This window comes from Lissotriton helveticus, chromosome 4_1, assembly GCF_964261635.1.
Source record: "Lissotriton helveticus chromosome 4_1, aLisHel1.1, whole genome shotgun sequence".
NCBI lineage: Eukaryota > Metazoa > Chordata > Amphibia > Caudata > Salamandridae > Lissotriton > Lissotriton helveticus.
The window spans coordinates 782,915,377-782,938,313 of record NC_136063.1 but is presented as its reverse complement, the minus strand read 5'-3'; the positions used below and the strand labels follow the sequence as shown (position 1 = coordinate 782,938,313).

Below are 22,937 nucleotides of genomic sequence, written 5' to 3'. Positions count from 1 at the left end.
CATCTATTACATCTTTCATTAGCACAGACCAGATCTCCCATCTAGCAGACATATTTTGTTCCAAATTCTACTCTGGGAAGGAGAGGTGGGACATGCACCTCCCTTAGCCTACTTATCACTACTACCAACTGTGCACATCCTCCTATGGGGACCCTGCATCCAAAGCAGGGGGCACCTTCAGGGGTCTCCTTCCTCCTCCTCCTCCTCCGCTGTCACCAAATTCTCCAACATCCCCTCTCATATCTCTGAGTCTCACTTTGCCTTCTCGTTAGTCCTCACTCTTTTCAGCCTACACTCCTCTGCTACAGTCCATTCCTGTAGGTCAGTCAGCCACCTCTGCAATTGGGGGGAGAGGTTCCGGTCTAATCCAGAGAATCAGCTAGCACCATCCCCAGTAAAGCAAGTCTGTGACTCATCTGCCCATTTTTGGGATCGTCAGAAGGCTAAGGAGACACTTGCAAGCCATTCTCTCTAGCTTAGCTCCAGTGACCCTCCAGGGATTCCACACCACTCCAGCCCAGTAGACCTCAAGATTGTGGCATTCCCACGTTACGTAGAGAAATGTAGCTTTGGTCGCACCTCATCTGGCACATCTGTCTTCGCAGTCAGGAAACATGCTATGCAAATGCTGCAGCGTGAAATAAGCATGGTGTAGATAATAGAACTGTGTGAGTTTACAATGCACATTACTAGTGGTGTCTTTCACTTGGGCACAAGCATGTTTCCGCTCGCCATCAGTTAGTGGTTCGCCAGACCCGCGGTCCAGCTTTTGCGAACATAGGCCATGTCAATGTGTCCGTCCTCTTTCAGTGCTGCATATAATCTCGAGATGAGAAAAGATTTTACATTAATGCTGTACCATATATAGTGAACAGTGTTTTTTGCTGTTGAGCTTTCTTTTCACAGATCATGCGAACTTTCAAGAAGCATAGCTTTCCCTCAGTTAGGAGAGGAGAAATATTTGCTAGACAGCCCTAATTTAAGGAAAACTCTGTTCACAGAGTTGAACAGACTCAGAGTAAGCTTTATGCAGGGTTCTGCTATTTCGTACCTAATGAGATGGCAGTTCAATACATTTAGAAACCAATAAATGTGGCCATTTGTAACAGACAATGAACGGACCATTGTTGGCCTGATGCTCTCTCAGTTCCCCTTCGGTATTGAGTGTTCATGTTCTTGGCCTCTGGTCACAAGAGTAGATGCCTCTGTTTAAAAAGGCTTCTTCAAGGCTGCTGATAAATGTGCTAAATTAATTTGGGGTGTGACAGGAAAGGAGAAGAGTGAGGGCAAAATATTTGTGAACTTGTATTGTGACAGGAAAGAAATGTTAAAGCAAAATACTTGTGAACTTGGAGTGCAACAGGAAGGAGGAAGAATTAGGGCAACTTCTGTGAATTTGGGGTGCGACAGGAAGCGATATGGTGATATGTGAGTGGAGGGAAAGGTCATGGATTGTATGGATGGTTTCAAAATCAAATGTTACCATGTCTTTCTCTTCTATCAGCCTGGTTCATCAGCATTTGGCACTTTTTCTTTGAATAGTTGCTTCTGGCTTTAATAGGCTCAATAGGGTGGAAGGTCATTAGAGCTGGAAAGTAGGGTGCTGACAAAACGGGCCATAGAATTCCTGTAAAAATCTATAAGTTTGGGGTGAGTCCTCTCACACTGGCAGCCGAACCAAAACCCATTTTGTCCTTGTTCTAAATGTGCTAGATCTTGCGTAGAGTGAATCTTCATGAGTGACACTAAAATATTAAAAAATTTGAAATACATTTTGTTCATTGTTGGTTGAGAATGTGAAGGACTGGATCATTGTTTAACATTTCTTTTCCCTTTTAATTTGTATATTTACTCAGGTGGTGCAAATAGCACGAGGGAACTGGTAGGGGTTGAGTATTTTCCCTGCATGCACAGTGTGTCTACATCACTAACTATAATTATTTTTACCCTGAAGAAGACCCGAGACCTTTTAGGCTAGCATAGGGGTCGAAACATGCTGGTAACAAAATAATTAATCAGGGGTTAAGTGATTCATTGGTTTTCACGCTATAACTGAATGTTCGATTTTTAACCATTCCAGAGGTACTCTTTATTAAAGTAGGTTTTGGGTATACCTCAAGGTATTTTTAACAACTTCATTCCTACCAAATCAACAGATTCTTAGACTTTGTCCTGGCAACAGATTTCTTAGAACTCCCAGGATTATGAATAGTTGAGTCCACTGAGGTGGCAGTGTTCCTACTCCAGTGTGAAGGGTAGTCAAATGATGAAGCATGCCTTGATGAGTTAAGCATGAGACAACCTCTCAGAAATCTTTTGATGACCCTCTCCAAAAGAAGTCCAAATTACTAATGGGCAACAGGGACACTAAAATAACCTCAAGAAGTTTTGTATGAAAGATTTTTATATTAGGTGAAATACTTGAGGTGTTACCTCCTACTCTCCGTGTGGGAACAAAGATTTCCTATGTGACACGTTACGTGGCTGATAATATTTTTATAAAGGGGAATTAAGTCTTGTGAAGGGAATGAATGCATGTCAAGGAGATCATTTAGAATGAACAACTGTTTTACACAACACGAAGATTAAGGCACAGGCTGCAAACATGACATAACCGTACATAGCAAAACAATTGTAATAGACATGTGTAAACCGGATGGATATTGGGCCATACTAGGAAGTCGTTTTATTGGCAGACTATTTCATTAAAATGGAACCAAGGTCCATATTTGCTTTATTGATCCTGTATGCTGGAGTTCTGAAAAAACTCCATAGATGTGAATTCTTTTTACCATTTTGAAGTCTCTTCCCCAAAATAGGCCCATGGCGCCCTTACTTCTCATCAAGTCCATCACCTCATTCTGCAGAACTTGCCATGAATCCACGGGAACATTGCTGATTATGAAATGCCTTGTGTTTCATGTCATTCCAGTTGGCATTTCTGTTATTGAATTTTGGAATGTTTCCTGGTTTATTAAAGAAAGAGTAGTGTCCATTTATGCAGGCTTTTTGTGACTTCCGCGTTGGAATCCGTTAAGTGGGTTTCAGATGCTGTATTCACTTGCACATCTTTACACATATCCAAACTCCGTGCAAGCGTGTATTCTTCAATACTTGTGCTAATTTCGGTTTGGATTTGAAGCCCTCTGAATATGTGAGCCAAAAATCTGTCACATTTGCTTGTAGAGACATCCACTGCTTTGCAGCCTGTGTTCAGGGACCCTTGTAAATGTAAATGTAGTATACTTGTAAAGCGCACAGCTGCCCCAGCAACGGGGCTCCCGGCGCTGTATAACTCTGGGGAACCCGTCCTGGCTTTCCCTGTGGGATGGTCCCTTGCTGGGAGTCCCCAAGGTGGAGCCAGGCATCCCCGGAATTGGTGGGGCCGTTGTGGAGATTAGGCAAGCTAATGCCCAGAGTTGCCGAGTGGAACCCCTGATTAGAGTAAGCACCGAAGCGAGAATTATTGAGTCCGCTGACCAAGGTCCACGACCCTGCCGCGTCGGGAATTGAACCCTGGTCCCAGGCTGACTTCTGCTCTCAGGCCTGCCGCCTCTAACCAGTGAGCCACACTACTCCATACCTACGTAACCTTGTTTACATGAGTACCAGTTGCGTTACAGACGGACACATTCATTTTGTTGGGCACGGGGAGATTAAGGGATTTGCCCACAATCCCGGGATGTTGAGTGTCCCTGCCGAGACTCAAACCAGTTTTGCCAGCTTCGAGGGCAACCGCTCTAGCCGTTAGGCCACATACGTTCTGGACTAGTGTACTGTTCAAGGGTGTAGCACCTGCAACAATGTTTGACCTGTTGACTAGGTCATCTTCACCTCCTGCCATTTTAACCTGTTCTGTAGATGGGAGTGGAGGAGAATGCACGCCTGTTTGCCCCAGTATTGGAACTTTCATAGATTCCTATGCTTTGTATCATTACCCCGTCGTCGGAATGGGAGCCTCGGCAAATAGAAAATACCATAGCAGTAGACACAAAAGAGAACATCTAGGCCTAGGCCTCATCACATTTCTTAGCCTATCCACCTCTTTTAGTAAAAGAGACCAAAAAAGTTGCAACAACCAATCAGAAGAGCCTCACCCCATAGAACCCTTCTGAGAGAGCCTCAGAGCCTCAGATTTTCTACCGCACGTTGTGCTAAGGGAGTCTCCTCTGAGCTCTGCTCAGTTATCTTTCTACAGCATCAAAAACAACCTTATTTTTCTACAAGATGTCGGATAAAGAGAGGAAAGCCTTGTTCAAAGCTTGTGCTACCTGCTCAAAGAAGTGTCTATATGTGGATGACAAGCATACAGATTGCATTTATTGCTTGTACCCGGACCACAAAGCTACAGAATATAAGATCTGCAGGACCTTCTCTACTAAAACATTGAGGGACAGAGAAGGAAGACTTCTGACATGGCTGCAAAAGATGAAGTCTAGAAAGGAGGTCATTTCCAGCAACAGTGAAGATTCCTCTTCGGCTTCCTCTTCAAGAAGATCTAAAAAGAGGGGTTGGTCTTCCCCTTCAACATCTGCTGAGCCTCCTTCTAAGACCTCTCAAAAGGCCTCTGATAGGTCTGGTAGGTCTAGTCCCCGAAAATCAAAGGAGAAAGTGGGATTGATTTCTTAGGTGGTTTCTTCTCAGAAGGGGGCACAAGGGCCTTCTGTTATCTCTCCACCTACCAAAAGGTTTTAAAAAAACATGGTTCCCTACCTCAGGATTCGAAGTCTGACAAGAAAACCCGCTCGTTGACGGTGACATCTTCTGGTACGTCGACGACGAAAATCCATCAATCACCCATTTCTGCCTCGTCGACGGGACCGACGACGACGACAGCCTCGACGTCGACGACTGGACCATCACTCTCTTCATCGCCGACGAGATTAATATCCTCGACGTTGACGACGATGACGCCGACTGTGGTGTCGGCGAAGACGACGTCGACGATGATGGCAATGACGATGACTGCTTTGATTCTGACGACGAGCTCGTCGACGATGCCTTCGACGATTTCACCTCCGTCGACGATGGTTTTGTCTCCGTCGACGGCGCTCTCGTCGACGACAACCCCATCGTCGACGACGATCCCGTCGACGGTGACTCCGTCGACGGTGCAAAAAGTATGAATTTCAATAAGAAGACGCAAGATAACACCGGACATGACGTCCACACGAAGGGTGACACCCTTGCCTCCTGCCTTGCTTTTAGAGGAGGATTATTCAGAGGAAGAGGATGATGATGACGACGATGGTCCATATGGAGATGCTTACAGTCCATCGCAGCTCCAGGTAAAATACCAGGATTCTGATTCAGATGGCTACTACGAAGGAGTGCGTCAACCTCCTCCCAGAGAAAGGATTCAAGAGCAATCTCAACAGGGTATGGTTTCGATGCCCTCTTCTCTGATAACTGACCTGCAAATGATGTTAATGGACTACCGGAGAAGGTTTCCTTCCCAAACTCCTGAAACCATTCAGACGCCCCCTCCACCACTGCCACCTTCCACTTCAGCTGAGGTTCAGCCAAGAGATCAAGAACCTGTGGAGGTTCGTCAAGGAATAACATCAGGGCAAGTGTATGGGGACAATGATGACGATTCCTCAGATGATGGAGGAAATGTGACAGAGGTCCCGAATCCGGATACAGAATGGAACGAGTACATTATCACAGATCCACCTTCTCCTTCACCGGAAGCTGACATCGGTGGTTTCCATAACCTCATGGAAAGACCTTCAAAACGGTTTGGCCTGCCAGTTCCAACGGTTCAATCGGACTACTTTCTTTACGATTTCAAGGAGCCAAACAGAAAACCCATCCGCTCTATCCAACCCATCATAGAGCATGTTTGGTCCGAGGGAGTGAAGGTCACGCAGTCTCCAGCAACCGTCATTCCGGTCCTACCGCGGCTGGAGAAAAAGTACTGGGCCCCTGATGATAGTCCCGCGTGCCTGGTTGGGCAACCAAAGCCGGACTCCGTGATCTCCCAGACGGCACAAAGGAAGTCAAAGAATCCTTCGGCTCCTCTGGCCTCTCCACCGGATAAAGAGGGTATACGCCTGGACAATGTCGGCAAAAGATTCTCGTCAATGTCAAGCCTCCTGGTTCGTGCCTCAAATGCACTTGAAATTTTAGCATGATACGATCGCCAAATGCGGTGCGATATGTCTCCGTTTGTAGATCAGTTACCGGAGAGTGCTAAGGCAGATGCAAAGAAAATCTTAGAAGAAGGGGAGCGATCTTCCGCGGAAATAATTGACTGCGCCATGGACATCGCCACAACTGCTTTAGGAGTTCTAGCAGGTTCGGCTGTCCTCAGGAGACAGGGCTGGCTTTGGGCTACCTGGTTTCGCCCTGAAGTGCAAAACAAAATATTGGATTTGCCTTTTGATGGTGATATGCTTTTCGGAAAGCACATAGATGATGCCTTACAGGATATCAAAAAGGACACTGAAACAGCCAGGTCCTTAGTCACTCTTCAATACCGTAAGGTGCCATTCCGAGGAGCGAAAGGCAGGGGTTATTCAAATAGAGGAGGATACCAACAATGTTATTCCTCGTATTCCCAATCATCACAAACCTACAGGACTCAATACTCACAAAGGCAGGGCCAATCTGCTTCTTTCTCTCGGCAGCCAACAAGAGGCCTTCAAGGTCACCAGGACAGAGATTCATCTAAGAGACAATAGCGGCCTTCTGGCTCTTTCTACTGTTCCCCTCCGGTAACATCAGTGGGGGGGCAGGATTTCTCATTGTCTGCACAGCTGGGGGATCATTACATCAGACCAGTGGGTCCTGAATATCATTCGGTTTGGCCACATGTTGGAATTTCAACAGCTTCCTCCTTCCAGAGCTCCTCGCGTCACCGTGGCAAAACATTTACGACTTCTACGTCTCGAAGCCCACCAGCTATTCATCAAGAGGGCGATAGAACCTGTACTTCACTCTCAAAGAGGAAAAGGTTTTTACTCCAGGTTCTTCCTGGTTCGCAAGACGGAGGAGAAGTGGCGTCCAATATTAGATCTAAGGGAGCTCAACACCTATCTCATAAAGCGGTCATTCAGAATCGTCACCCTTCAGGACATTCTACGTCTTCCAGCCAGCGAGAAAAGAAGGGGGGAGAGGGGACAGCCCTGCCGAGTGCCTCGACCAAGAAGAAAGGACGTCGAGACCCGATTGTTAACCACTATCAGAGCGAGTTGTTCAGTATTTAGTAAACGCACCCAGCGGATAAAGTCGGAGCCGACTCCAAATTTAGCCAGGACTGCCCCCAAATATGGCCATTCTACAGTATTGAAAGCCATTGTTGCCTCGAATGAGGCGATTATGGCCGGTTCCTGCAGGGTATGAGCCCTGGCTATCATGCCATGTAGCCTACGTAGGTTTAGGGCCGTATTCCTATGTGGAATAAAGCCCGATTGATCTGGGTGAATCAGTCCGCTAATCACCTTAATCAGCCTTTTGGAGAGAAGCTTGGCAAGTATTTTGGGCTCCGCGTTCAATAAGGAGATAGGTCTAGAAGAGGCACAGTTAGTCTTCGGTTTACCCTCCTTATGAATGACCACCACCGACGCCACTCTCTGATCATAAGGCAGTATCCCCTTCTCACGGGCCTCAACAAACATATCCTTAAGGTGAGGAGCCAGCTTATCCGGCCTAAGTTTATAAGATTCAATTGGGAGCCCATTGGGTCCCGGTGCCTTACCCGAGTTCAAGGAGCGAATAGCCAGGGCTATTTAGTCGGTCGTAAGAGTGCTATCCCAAAAATCACGGTCCTCCCCGGACAGACGCGGGAGCTGTATGTCCCGGAGTAGTGAATGGGAGTCCTCCTCCGGCCGATCCGAGACCGAGGTATACACTGTTTGAAAATGGGCTGCAAAGCCATCAACAATACTCTGGGGGTCGGTGAGCAGCGCTCCTTCAACAGTAACAAGTTCTGGGACGACACGCTCCGCCCTATCCTTTCTGTCCAACCAAGCGATAAGTTTTCCTGCTTTATCTCCAAGGTCGTAAAGTCGACCCTGTTGCTCCCTGCTGAGAGCCCTGGCACTATCCTTGACTAAAGATCTATAATCATGCTGCTTAAGAGATAGGCTATGCAATTTAGCCAGAGTTACCTCCTGCTCCAGTTCTTCCTCCAAGCGACCAATCTCAGCCTCCGCTTCAACAACCTCTTTATTTCTTTCCTTTTTCACTCCAGCTATTAGCGACAGGGCCTGACCCCGAATGACCGTTTTAAAGGATTCCCAGAGAGACACAGAGGAGGACACTGACCCTTCATTTTCTAAAAAATAATGGTCTAGTGCCTTAATGAGGACCCTACGAAGTCTTTTGTTACGCATATACCAGGGGTTAATAGGTGCTACTCTACCTGCCAAACCCAAAGCAACACAAAACCGAAACCAGAGAGGGGAATGATCAGAGACACCCCTAGCCATGTGAACAGCCTCAGTTATATAGGATGCGTGGGCCGCAGGCAGGAGGCAATAATCCAGGCGAGAGAGACTACTACCATGGACCCTAGAGTGAAAGGTGTGTATTGCCTCTGATCTGGGTGGAGCAGTCTCCAACCATCCACCAATCCCATTGCATCAAGAACGTCGGGCAGCCATCGCTGGGTGCGCCCCATATCTCGCTGGGGATGCCTATCCATAGTTCCAGAAACCACTGCATTGAACCCCCCCCCCCCCCAATCAAAAGTCCCACCGGCAGGTCCAACAGGAGCTTCCCCAGATCAACGAAAGTAGTGGCCTGCATACTCGGGGGGGACATACACCGACAAGACGGTAAGGACATGCCCCTCCCAGCGGCCCGTCACCCCAACATATCTGCCTCTGTCATCCTCTAACATGGAGTCAATCAACAATGGGAGCGTCTTCCGAATCAGGATGCCCACACCCCTGGATCCCAATGTGAAACCAGCATGAGCTACCAACTTGTACCCCATTCTATGCATCGCCTTACAGGAATTGCCAACTAAATGTGTTTCCTGGAGCAAGACCACATCCGGCGAGTGACGTTTCAGATACTGAAGAACAATACTACGTTTAATTTTGTCCTCCAATCCATTCACATTCCAACTCAATACCTTCAGTTCCCTACCCCCATCATCAAACATGAAAAGGAAGCAGTGAACCTCTGTTGCAAATAACAAATGCTGCAGTCCCACCCAATGCCTGGGCAAACAACAACTGAAAACACACCAAACAAATAAAAAAAACAAAAGAAAACCCACCCCAATAATAACAGTTCCAACTCGCCTCCCCCCGCCCTGCACCCCTGCTCTTGGTTTTCGCCTAACCCCAACTTGCAGTGTGCCTGTCGCCCCATACGATAACTAACTGACTAACTAAAGATAGTAATGAGGAGGAAGACAGCTCTTAAGAATCCCCCCCACCCCCTAGCTTTCGACCCCATGTCAATAGCGACGCTCATCTCTTACGGTCATTATGGGGAAACACGGTTGCCGGACACCCCCCTGTTTATCTCCAAAGGCGGCGCCCTCTATTCCTGCTCTAACTCATCCCCCTCCTCCACAGTTCCCGATTTCTCAGTCTCCGGCTCAGGTTGTGCATCTAACCAGTCTGAGGCAACGTCAGGGCTCAATCCGCAGTCAGGCCGGGAACATCATGGCATACTTCAAACCTCTTTCTCTGAGCCTCTTCTTAATACCCATGAAACCCTGTCGCTGTCTCTGCACTGCTTGTGTAAAATCAGGGAAAAAGGAAAGGCTAGCGTTTTCAAATTTGAGAGGTCCGCCCGGCTTGGAGGCCTGCAGGATTGCATCTCGATCCCTGAAATTAAGTACTCTCGCAATCAGTGGACGTGGGGGAGCCCCAGGCCTTGGCCTTCCACCCGGGACTCTATGCGCCCGTTCGACGGTAATGAAATTACTCAGTTCTTTGGGTTGAAGGTGGTTAAGGACGAGATCTTCCACGAATAAATCCGGAGCCGGGTTTTCTGCCTTTTCGGGAACCCCAACGATCCTGACGTTATTTCTTCGGGCCCTCCCTTCATAGTCGTTGAGCTTCCGGCTCGTGAGCTCTCGGGCCTTCTTGAGTTCCCACACCTCCTGCTGTAGCGATGCCACATCATCTGTCAAGCTCGTTGTTTTGATGTCTAGGGACTTCACCTTCTCACTAGTTTTGTGGAGATCCGCTCGTATAAGGTTTACTTCGATAGTTACCGCATCTAACTTATGGTCAACCGTGACTCTATTTTCTGACCTAGAGATGTTCTAACCCCATCTATAGGTGCCATCACATCAAGAAGTGTAGGTTCTACCTGAGGGTCAGCCAGGTCTTTTCCCGAGTCCTGCCCCTTCTTCAAGTCTTGCGGGGACCCCTTTAGACGTCGTGTAGCGGACCAGTTTATTAGTCTGGACAAAACGAGATCCCTTAGAGGACCGAGACTGGGACTTCTCGGTTTCAAGTTTGGACGCCATCTTTAATCCACTGCCAGGACTCTCAACAGTACGCCAAGTGTTCACGACCCCACCAGACCGTACAGAAAATATATCCGCTTCCTCCACACACAGGCGCCCCCCCCGTCCCACCAACCTCAATGTCTTCTGTTACCTCCGGGCATGGGATCGACCTTCAGGCCACACTCTGCGCCTGTCGCCAATCACTTCCAGGTACCAATCGTTGGGAACACCGGCGGGCTAGCAAGCACAGATCTCCACAGCGTCGGGGGGGGCAGGATGACCAAGCTTCTGTCCGCAGCTAAGGCAATCGAGCGAACACACTCCTCAAGGACTGCATCCAGTGAGGTCGCCGATCTTACCGCTCGTGCTTCCTGCGGCGGATCGGAGCTGCCCTCCGGTGTATTGCACACAGCCGCAGGGCAACGTCTCTAGAAGCACCTCAGCTCCCTCAATACCGGGGGTCGCGTCTCTCGATCCGCCGCTGCAGTCCCTACTCCCGCTGCAGTGCCGGAGCCAAGTCAGCAGCACACACGGCCTCACGTTGAGCCCCGTGCCCCCGTCCTCGTCAGATCGGCAGCATCAAACCGGTATTAAAAGCACTCCGGTTACAGCTCAGTGTTTGCGCAGGTAGGCGCAGCCGGGGGGGCCTCAGAATCATTCATGCGGGTCTGTCTCACCGCTTCCCGGCCAAGTTTGGCGATCCTCTCACGCAAGCTCCGGGCGTCGCAGAGGCCAGGACTTCTCAGCACGTCGCTCCGGTCCCCGATCTCACAGCGGGACCGGAGTTGCTTCAGGGGGGTGCCAGGGATCTCAGCTGACCGTTTTTCGAGACAGCGTCACAGGATTGACTCAGGATATGGGGGCGAGGGTTTCATTCCGGTGGAGCTGTTCACCTACGCGGCCATCTTAGGCGCGCGTTAGGCTCCTTCCGTGTTCATAATCTTGGATGTTGGCAGCCTGTGTACCCCGAATTATAAACTTTAGACTGGGCTCCTTGGTGAGAGAGTATGATGCAACTCACCTTTGCTTTTTTCTTTACAGTAGCAGTTTTGGGCATGGTCCATATTTTGATGGTAGGCTTAACAATACTCTAAACGCCAAACAAACTACTTAACTATGCATCACCCTCACCCTGTGTCACGTTATAGGACAAGCCATCATATCAAGCCTTAAAACGGCCACAAACTTAAATAAAGTGAGTGGTTTAGTGAGAGTTACAAGCATTAGCAAAGCCAATAGGTCACGCCTATGGGACCTATGGGACCTGTACTCTTTGTCAAGGCGTTGGTGATACTTTAGTTTTGAGCTCTTTTCTGAGGCTGTCAAGCATTGTAAAATATATAAATAAACGTGTGAAAACAACAGTTTCTGGTGGTGGTGTAATATCACTGGTGCACGCATGCGTATTGATGTATGCATGCCAGGGAATGATGTGGGCGCCATTTGCTTTAATATTTTGTTTACCAATCCTGCCGATGCCACTGATGGCGCAAGCATTTTTGTATCTCAGTCTTTGGGTGTAATCATTATTTAACCCCCTGCCACTGTTCGTATGGACCTTTGTTTGTCAACAAGGAGAAAATAAAAGAAGCAATCTTAAACATCAAACACCATGAACAGTGAAGTCCATTTGCGGCTCCACAATAATCAAATAAGAGAATCGGTGTGAGTTAAAGCGTTTTATTAACAATTCTAATGATTATAATTGCTGTACCCTGTAAACATCAGTCTTTAGCCATCATTAGTACAAGTTCAAATAATCCCTTAGTCGATATTTCAAAATCAAGCAAAATTCACTATTAATACATATTATAGTCAAAATACAGATAATGTAACAAGTGTGTTCCATAAAGGAATTTCTCTAATCTAAGTTAAAATAAGAATGGAGTATGGTGTCAGCTCAGAAACCCAATAAAGCCACAGCACTTCAAACAATAAATTATTAAACTGGAAAGTATTCTCAGCTATACATCAGCAGACATCTTTTACAAAGGACTATGGCTCAAAGGAGAATCCCTCATGAAGAAATATGTGGTCTAAAAAAAACCCGGAAAGGATCTTCAGAAAGCGACAACCTACTCTAGGAAAACACGCTAATATAAATTTACAAAAACCCACATTGAAACATCTGTTAGATCCTCATTTTCGATGTCCAATAGGATTTCAAAAAATCCTGGGAGCACTCATACTCCCTCATTTCTCGCGTTTTTACAATGGACTCTAGAAATAAGTCCTTGATAAGATTCTTCGTCCCCATCTAGCAGTACAGACAGTTCATCCCATGAATCGAACTTGCTGTCATCTTCTCTCCTCCAGATGAGAATCTCTATCAGGTGTCTAATACATAACAAATGTCTGTTCACTAACTAACAGATTACTTCTGGAAACGTATGGCATCTGCAGTGGGAAAGAAAATCTTCTTGTGCAAAACAACAGTTCGACGTGGTAAAACAGGCCTTGTATTGTTAGCATATAAATTGCTGTCAATATGGCAGCAATAGTTAGGCTAACTGAAATCAAAACATTATTTCGCTTATGTGTGTACAATGACTATAAGTATCGCTACCCACTACAAATTTGCATTTATTATGTGTATATTATTTTGCATAAACTAGTAGTTGAGTTAAATGCTTTTTTGTGTACAAAATGAGGAAATTCGCTTCGGTACCACTTTGATCAGTAAATACAAAAACAAAGTTTCTGATTCACAAAGGTAAACGTACACATTTATGTAAGTTTATGATTGTGTACTATTCACAAAGATATTTTACAAGTAAAATCTTTATGACTGCGGAGTCTCCGCACATAAAAAAATAGGACACTCCGCTTTTGTAAAGATACTACTAGTAAAATATCTTTGTGAATAGCACACAGTCATAAACTTACACAAAAGTGTAAGTTTACCTTTGTAAATCAATGCAAATTTAAAAACGAAAACATAAATAGTATGGTAACAGGAGCAAATGGGGAAGTGGGTAGGTTGAGAAGGGGAAAATCATTGCATTGTGGTGAGAGCAACACAGGGTGGGGGGTAGAAGCACACATGGAAAGAATATAGAGTACTGGGGCGGGGTATTGAAGTAGATGAAGCCCAGAGGGCTGGGGGGAAAAGAGTGAGAAGCAGATGAAAGTGACGACATGGGAGGGAGAAGCACATGAAGGCAAGAACAACACCAAGGGCAAATACACCTGATTGATCCTAATAACTGTAGATTCTATCCCATGCTGAGCCCTGAGGGCCAGGTTCTGGCTAAGACTATGTAATCTTTTTTGTACTCTGACTTTTTTCGAGGCTGAACATTATTCCCTATAAAATTGCTGAACATTTACTATTTAGGCCTGAACTGCTATGTCTAAAAATCTGCTACCATGCATAGTACTTTTGTTGATTTTAAAAGAGGCTTTGATGCGATTGGTAAAGGGATTTTTGTTGTGAAAGCTGATACAATTAAAGATTCCAAATCAGTTACTGAAAAACCTTCAGTTGCTTTTCTCCAATATGTGGGTTGCAATTCTAGCTTGTTAACAGTGCTAATAGCATAAAAAAATGTTTTGTTGTGGAGTGAAGCAAGGGTGCATATTTGCCCGGTTGCTTTGTCATATTTTTCTATATCTGATATGGGTCCATGATAAGATCCTTAGGTAACCACTCTTTGAGTGTAGGGCGGTACCCTATACCAGAACTATACTACGGTGACATTTTTGGGTCTTAATACAAATCAGGCAGGTTTTGGGTGAAGGACACCTCAAAGACTAGATTGGAGTTTATCCAATTGACATGCAGAAAGAATGAAAAATTTCCTAGCTATTTTAACGGAAAGTTTAAGTTCTATGAAGGACTCAGAGGCGAGGATTATGCTATCCTTTCTTTGCTTTTAACAGCAGCCATTTTAGAACTTCAACAACAGACCACATTTCCCAAACACCCTCGGGAACATGATGGTCAAAAAAGTAAGAAACAAGGGACAACACATCCCCAAGTCCATGAGCCAATCACGGTGCCGTGAGCCCAATATAGTCTCTCCTCTAGTCACGGCCCATCCTCTTTCGATGCGTGAGTAACGCCCTTCTTCTTCTGAAAGTCAACCTCCCTGTTTCCCAGAATCACCTCCTGGAATAAAAAGGACAATGTCCGGGCCAGGAGACCAACAGGTATCACAGCTCAATGCTCATAGCCAAAGAACTAAAATGTAACTGAAGAACCTAAGCATTTTAAGACTTGAGTCATCTGATATACGCAAGAACCAATGGATCATAAACAACATAAACTTAAACCGTTAACACTGTGGTGCATCAAGACAACATATAATATAGAATTGTACTTACTCCTTAATGAGCGGGCGCAGCAGACAGCGTCCACGGGTGGGATAATCCTCGCCTCCGAGTCCTTAATAGAATTGAAACTTTCCGCTACGATAGTTAGGAAATTTTTCATTCGATGTCAGGACCGGAGGCTTCAGATTATGCTAGTCTAAAGCCAATTTACCATCAAATGCACCACGTCAATAATAGGTTTGAAATAAAACCTTTTAAAGGTAGAATCTGAGGACCAATCTGCTGCATTCATGATATCCTCTAACCTGGCTCCCAGCGTAAAAGCTTTAGAGGCCATTGCTCCCGTAACTGAATGGGCTCCAAATTACCACAGGCTGATGCCCGCGCCCTGACCCATCGCACCCATCTTGCAATCGTGGGAGAGGAAACCGCTTTGTGGGGTTTCCTCAGAGCAATCAATAATTGCCGTTCTCCTTGAGGCCTCAGCTCCAAAGACATTGCCTCACAGGCCTGTAAGCATCACACCACACACAGTTTAGGCAAGTCGGGGAAAGCAGTGTATTCAATTACTCTAGTATGGCACTTAGTTCTACGACTGATCGTAAAAGACACTCCATAGGGGAAAAAAACCCTGCCCGTGATATCCAGGGCTGTTAAATCCGAAACTCTCCTGCAGGAGATTAAACAAAGGAGTATCGCCAACTTCGCCGTCAACTCTTTCCTTGAAAAATATGCGTTGGGTTGCCATGACAAAAACAAATTGAGCACCCTGTTCACATTCCATAACTCAGAATAATGAGGCTCCGGGTAGAGCGACAAGCGGAGCCCCCGCAAGAGACAACACACAAAAGGGTGTTCCCCCACCGGAGTGCTCTGTATTGGCACATGCCCTGCCAAAATAGCGGATCGAAAAGTATTCACCGAACGATAAGCGAAACCGTTTTGCGCCTAGTCCGCTAGGAAGTTCGAAACGTGAACTATATCCGCGCCCACGGGATCACATCCCTGTCGCACACACCAACGACACTATCGTCGCCAGGCAGATCAATAGCGCTTGATAGTGCTATCCGCCCACGCCTTGGACAAGAGGCCCCCAGGGAGAGACCATCTAACCCAGTAATCCTCCACGCCATGAGCCGTAGGGCACCGCTGAGCACCATCTGATGTGGGATCCAATCCGGACTGAGAAGGAGCTCTGGAAAATGGGGGAGTCAGATTAGAAAATCCCAAGAAAGTTCCAGAAGAACTGGAAACCATACTTGCGACCTCCAAATTGGAGTGATGAGAACCACGTTCGCTTTTTGTTTCCTGATCTGGGCTGATACTCGAATGATCATTGCGAACGGGGGAAATGCATAGGCCTGTTCCTGCATCCAGTCCTGAAGGCACACATCCGTAGCTACTGCCAACGGATCTGGCTGCCAATTGAAAAACTGGGGAAAACCTGGTGGTCCAGCCTCGAGGCACAAAGATCCACTGAAAAAGGAAACCCAACGTTCCTGAACCAGAGAAAAAATGTCCGGATGTAGTTTCCAGAGACTGGAATCTGTGAAGTGGCGCGATTGCCAGTCTGCCACCTGATTCTCCCGACCCGGTAGGTACTCTGCCTGTAATGAAATGTGATGGTCCAGGCAAAAATGCCAAAGGGTCGTCGCCAGATCCGACAGCACCTCCAAGCGGGTACCTCCTAAATGATTAATATACCATACCGCCGATATATTGTCCATCTTCAACAGGACACACAACTAGACCCAATCCTTGGTCCAGCACTTTACCACGAAGGAGCCCACTAGGAGCTCCAGACAGTTGATGTGTAATGCTTGCTCCTGTGGAGACATTTCCACATCAGGCGTCCCAACCGGACCTGCTGGTGTCTGACTTGATAACCAGGTCCGGCGCTGAGCCCAAAATCGCCCTCCCATTCCTGGCTTCCATGTGGGAGAGCCACCAAAGAATCTCTTCTTTTGCCTCTTCCATCGGTGAGACTGGATGGGAGTAGGGGCGCCCTCTCCACAGATGCTGCGTCTTGAGGCGCGCCAAAGCCCTGTAGTGGAGCAGGCCTGGGAAAATCGCTTGTATGGAGGCAGATAGAAGCCCCACTCTCTGGGCAATCTGTCGAAGGGGAACCCTCTGCTTGGTTAGAGTACGCTACAGTTTGTGACGAATGTTGGGTAACTTCCGAGCCGGAAGGCTGAGGGTTGCATCGATCGAGCTTATCACAAACCCTAAAAACAGGACCTTTTCAGAGGGAACCAACAAAGACTTCATGGTGTTCACAAACTCAAGGTCTTCCAAGAGAGTGACTGCTCGCTGCAACTGATCCCAAAGCAGCCGAGTGTCCTGAGCCAACAACAGAAAGTCATCCAGGTACACAATAAGACAGGTTCCGCTTGCTCAAAGGTATTCCTTGACCGGCCGGAGGACATTCGTGAAGCATCGCGGAGGAGAGCCCGAAAGGAAGAGATGTAAACTAGTACACCTGCTTTCGCCAGCGAAACTGAAGAAACTTTCTGTGCGGCGGAAAAATAGGGATGGCCAAATAGGCATCTTTTAAATCGAGCCGGACCATCCAGTCCGCTGGCTGCAGCACATCTCTGAAGAGATGAATGCCCTCCATTTTGAAGTGGCGGTAGACGAGCCACTCGAACTCTCGGAGGTTCAAAACTGGACGCTGGCCACCATCCGGCGTGTCTACCAAAAACATTGCCTAGGAAGCCTTGCGGATGCAAAACGGTGTCATAAATGGCCCCTTTGTCTAACAGCGCGGACACTTCTGCGCCTATCAAGGCCGCCTCTTGCAGGAGAAGAGGATAGGACAGGGTGAAACCAGTTGTCTGGGGACGCCGCAAAACTCTAACTGAAACCCCTGGACTGTTTGTAACACCCAAGCATCTGAGGTGATTTTCTTCCACTGTCTCACAAAACCAGCCAGCCTGCCGCCCAAATGTACCAGAGACTCTTGCGAAACACTTCCCGTTATAGAGGAGTTGTTACCTCCTCTGAAACCGTCCGCGGGAAGGGTAGAAGTTATTGTACCGTTGCTGGTTCTGGTACTGCCCTTGCCTGGAGTCTTGCCCCCTGGAGTTCTGGGGGGCCTGGCCGGTCAAACGGCCCCTGCCTCGACCGGCCCCGCGGAAAACCCGGGAGGAAAACACCTTCCTTATAGAAGGTTGGGCTTTGTCGAGCGACTTGAACGTGTTCACGAATTTGCCTAACTCTTTGATAAAGGGCTCCCCGAACAGACCCCCTTGGGCCACTGCCCCTGCCTCGGAATCAGCTAAATCTCCAAGCTTTGGATCAACCTTTCTTAGGAACGACCTCCCAAACTCTGTTGAGAGCGCACAATTTGTGTTGGTGAGGAAAACTACGGGCCGTTGAGCCCATCCGAGAGGGCTTCCGGTGAGATGAGGGCGCCCGATGACTAGCATCTTCAGCCATGTCCAAGATCATGGTTAGGGGTTGTTAGAATAGAATTGGGGGTCTCTAATTGGCACAGGTAGGTACTTGTGACAAGCAGGGACCCTCTCCTCTAGTCAGGGTAAGGGGGGTACACTCCTAACATAACCCCTGCTCACCCCCTTGGTAGGTTGGCACGAGCAGACAGGTTTATCTCAGAGGCAGTGTGTAAAGCATTTGTGAACACATACAGTAATCAAGTGACCACACTAAAAATGGACACCACACAAGGTTTTATATAAAAAATAAGTATTCTTTTATATAAAGTTTCCACAAGACCATGAAGGACAAAAATAATCCACAATACTATTAGAATTCAAGAGTTCTGGTTAAAAGGCTTAAATCAATGTTCTATGCGAGTCGGTAGCCCTGTCCGGCTACAGCGTTGCTGAAATAACACAGAGCCTAACAAATCCAGCTGACCGCGTCGGTCCAGGCCCACTCAAATGTCGACAGACTCAGTCACAGTACCTTTTACTTGATGCGGCCAGCACAGACTTGCAAGCTGATTCCGGTGTTCGTCGCAGTGCAGAAAGGAAGCGTTGCATGTCGTGTTGTCCCTCGATGCGGTGTAGGCAACGGGCCGTTGACGGAGTCGGCGGGTTTGAGGCGTGCGGTGCTTGCAGCTTGCGGTGCGGCAAAAGAGCCGGAGTTCGGGAGCTGGTGTCGATCAGTCCGGACAGCGGTGCGAGTCGGGCGGTGCGTCTTGAAGCGCGCGAGGCAGTGCCCAACTCCGGTGCGTTCACAGGACTCAAAGTCAGCAGCAGTCACTGCTTCGGTCAGACCAGTACGAGTCGGTGTAGTGAGGCGTTGCACGTCGCAGTGTCCACCATTCACGGTGCAGGCAACGGCTCGGTGATGGCTTCAGGACGGAGTCGGTGAGCTCAGAGCTTGCGTTATTCGAGGTGGACATTGTTCGATGCGGTGCCTACAGGACACCGAGCCGGTCACGAGAGTCGGTCACAGCTCCCTGCCTCTCTAGCCACTGAAACAGCGTTTCCATTAGCAATCCACAAAGGCTGGTGAAGTCTACTGGTCCTGAGACTTCGGTCAGGGGGCAAGCTCTCTTCCTAGCCCTTGGAGATCCTTCACAAGTTGAAAGTAAAGTAGACAAAGTTCTTTCTCCTTCCTTTGGCAGTCAGACAACCACTGCAGGCCAATCCCCCAAGCAGCACTTCAGCTTTGGAATAGTCTCTAATCCGTTTCTTCAGGTTCCTCTCCTCAGCAAAGGTTTCTTCTTGTAGTCCAAAAGTGATCTAATTTGTTGGGATCAGATTCCCAATATGTATACCCCAAAATCCTTTGTTCTCTGAGGGGAGAGGGGCCTGTGCCCAGACCAAACCAGTTCTGAAGCACTCTGTTTACCAGACTTCTCCTTTCCTTTCACAGTGTAGAGCAGAAACATCAGACGCCCCACAGGAGGTGGCACCAGCATTGTGGAAGGCAAGTACAGCCCTGGAGCACTTTGTTGACAGGATTCCTTCTCTTCTTTCATTGTGCAGGGCAGAGACATCAACCGCACCACAGGAGGTGGAGCCAGCATTGTGGAAGGCAGGCCCAGCCCTATTCAGGTCCCATGTGCATCTCCTCCCACCTGTCTAGATGCAGATCTCTCTATTCACCACTGGGCTGACCAATCCTGTCTCTTGGAATCCCCCAGCCCTGTCACTCACAAATTCCAGACAAGGAATACACAACCTAGCAGAGGCGGGCTTGAAAGTTTAGGCAAGCAAATACCTACTTACTAAAAGTGGTATTTGCAAGCACAGAATGTTAAAACCAACTTCACTAAAGGATGTATTTCATCATTCTGAGTCCAGGCATACTAAACTCGAATTTCTACCATGTTCTCTGAGTCAGTTAGGATTATAAAATTTAAAATTATAACAGCCCATTCTGGCTTATGGAGAACAGGTAGCCTTGCAATAGTGAAAAACGAAAATGGCTGCAATTCACTATTAGGACATGCCACACACATCAGGGCCTACCTTATACTTACAATGCACCCTGCCCATGAGCCTACCATAGGGGTGTCTGATTTTTTTGTTTACATCTTTTTTTTAGGGTTTTTCTTTACAGGTTCCCATGTGGGACATTAGACAAGTCACAGGCCAATCATCACATATGTTATTGATTACACATCATCTACAGTTATAGCACATCATTATCCTTCAAGTTCCATTCCTCCAAATATGGTTACACATCATCATTCTGGTATCTGTCACTAGATCGTCTCGTTACATGATGCTGTGCCGTGGTGTGTCCGGTCCCTTGAGCTGTATACTGGCAAGGACAGGTGTAACTTCCTCCCCTCTACCTGTGTAGGATCACCCTTCATTGCGTGTCCAATCAGTGGTATTCTGTGAATAGGTCGGCTTCCCAATCGCCGCCTGTAACTTAACTGGAAACTGTGGGAAGAAACGTCTCCCAAAAGAGAGGGGAGGGGGGTATAAGGGGCGGGTGAGGGCAAGTGGCCGTGGCGGGCAGTAACCATAGGGGTGTCTGATATGAAGAAAAGGAAAGGTTTAGGGACTGTCAAGTGGGTTCACGTGCCCAGTCAGCATGACAGTACCAGACTGCATGCAGGCTCGGCCTCAGATACACTTTACAAGGCTGCTTCTGTGGGTTGCACAACCAGTGCTGCAAGCCCACTAGCAGCATTTGGATTTACAAGCCCTGGGCACTCCTGGTGCACTGTACTAGGGTCTGACAAGTAAACTAAACAGTCAATCATGGAATCACCAATTATTACATACATTTATTTACAATAGGGAGAGCATATGCACTTTAGCACTGATCAGCAGTGGTAAAGTGCCGAGAGTCATAAAACCAACAAAAACAGGTCAGACAAAATACAGGAGGATGGCAAAAAGTTCAGGGATGACCCTGCAAAAAGGGCCAAGTCCAACAGGGGTCCTAAGGCATCCAGCAGTTTGTCTTGGCACACCCTCCAAGATCTATCTATCCCTTTCTTTGGATCTTTAATACATGTTGCCCAAAACAAAAAGTTGCCATCCTAGAGTCTAACTCAGGGGTCTGTGCAACTTTGCTATCCAAAGGGGGGCGGCGACACTCTGACCGGAGCCTGCCACGGGCGTCCTTTCCCATAGGAGTTCGGAACCTGCCTGCCATATAGCTGGCCTCCTTTGCGGAGGGGGTCCTTTCCGAGGACCTGGGATGCATGATGAGTTCTGGCTCTAACATGTCAGAGGCACACCCTGCTCCCTGAGAGTCCGAGGGCCCTACACCTGATCTTGAACGCCATGGTCTAGAGGTTTCAGGTTCCTCATCTGTGTCTGCCTGGGTGTCATCCTCTCGGGCGGTCTAACAGGGTTATTGTCGGTCGGGAAAAGGGTAGCATTAACCAGAGTGACCACAGGCAGACTGCGAGCCAAAAAAGCATTGCGCAAACGCTCAAAAGCATCCTGGTCCACTCCGTCCACCCAGGGACATTTAGCTGGGACAGGATCAGCACCTTGCACACTCTGGGGAGTAGTAAGGGTATTGCACCATGGGGTGCAGACGGAATACTGGGCGCTACCGGGGCTCACCGGGCACATAACTGCTCAAGTTTTTGGGACAAGCACTCCTCCATAGGAGCCATTACTTCCTCCACTGCCCGGTAGATGGACGCATCTACTGCATCATAGAACTCATCATCACAGGGCAGTTGGGACAGGGGATCCTCCTCCTACTGCATGTCGGCCTGGTTAGACATGCTGACACTCTAAAGAGATGTGACTTGGCCTTAACTAAGTCTTAGCGCCAGTAATGCCTCCACAGCCAGATAGACAGGGCAGAGACCAAATTTAACAAATATAGATGGCAAAACCCTTCCAGGACACCACCTGCTAGATGAGTTGAGATCATAGGCCAAACAACCCTGGGAACTTGTCCCTGTAGGTCTTTTTTTAACCTGCTGCTGGCAAGGAAATATACACCCAAAGGGCTTCAATGAAAGCAAGCACACACACACCTACTTAGGACTTAGCCTGAGCGTCAATAAGCTAGCGTAAACTGTTACAGACCCAGGCAGGGCATAACTCTCCAGGGCAGCGGGGCTCAGGCAACGGGCATGATGAGAGGAAACCCTCCAACTGCTGAATTTTGCGCCCACTACCAAACAAGGCGCTAGAGGAACGCGTCCTGCAGCGCCCTCTGGCGGTCGGAGGCTGACCGCACCCCGCAGCAGACAACAAAACACAGCGTCGCGTAGGCTCCAACACGCGAGCCGATGCTGGGAGGCTGTCAGAGAGGCCAAAGCCCCCTAGTGCCCCTGAAGCACACCGAAATGAAGAGCAGCATGAGGGAAGACCAACGAAGCAATCGCGGTCCCTCAGGTAACAAAGATGCGCGATCCTGTACGTGCCAGAACAACGAGGCACACAATAAAATAACTGCACACAATAAATGCTGTAGTAAAAACAAGGCCATAACAGGCAATTATAAAAACGCAATCGCTGGCGCTCGAAAGCGGCCCACGATTGCATTACAATCGCACAATACACACTGTTCTAATATGAGTAAGTAAAACAACACTCATCTGAGGGCTGCGAGCAGGAAAGAAAGAGGATGGGCAGTGACTAGAGGAGAGACTATATCGGGCTCACAATGCCGTGATTGGTTCATGGACTTGACGATGTGTTGTCCCTTGTTTATTTTCTTTTTTGACCATCATGTTCCCAAGGGTGTTTGGGAAATGTGGTCTGTTGTTGAAGTTCTAAAATGGCTGCTGTTAAAATAAAAGCAAAGAAAGGATAGCATAATCCGAAGCTTCCGGTCC

General features: G+C 47.8%; 1 protein-coding gene across 1 annotated transcript in view; it reads left to right on the top strand.

The window, feature by feature from the left end:
- CABYR (calcium binding tyrosine phosphorylation regulated) overlaps nt 1–22,937 on the top strand; it is a 262,867-nt gene that overhangs the window by 125,591 nt on the left and 114,339 nt on the right. The window lies entirely within an intron of this gene.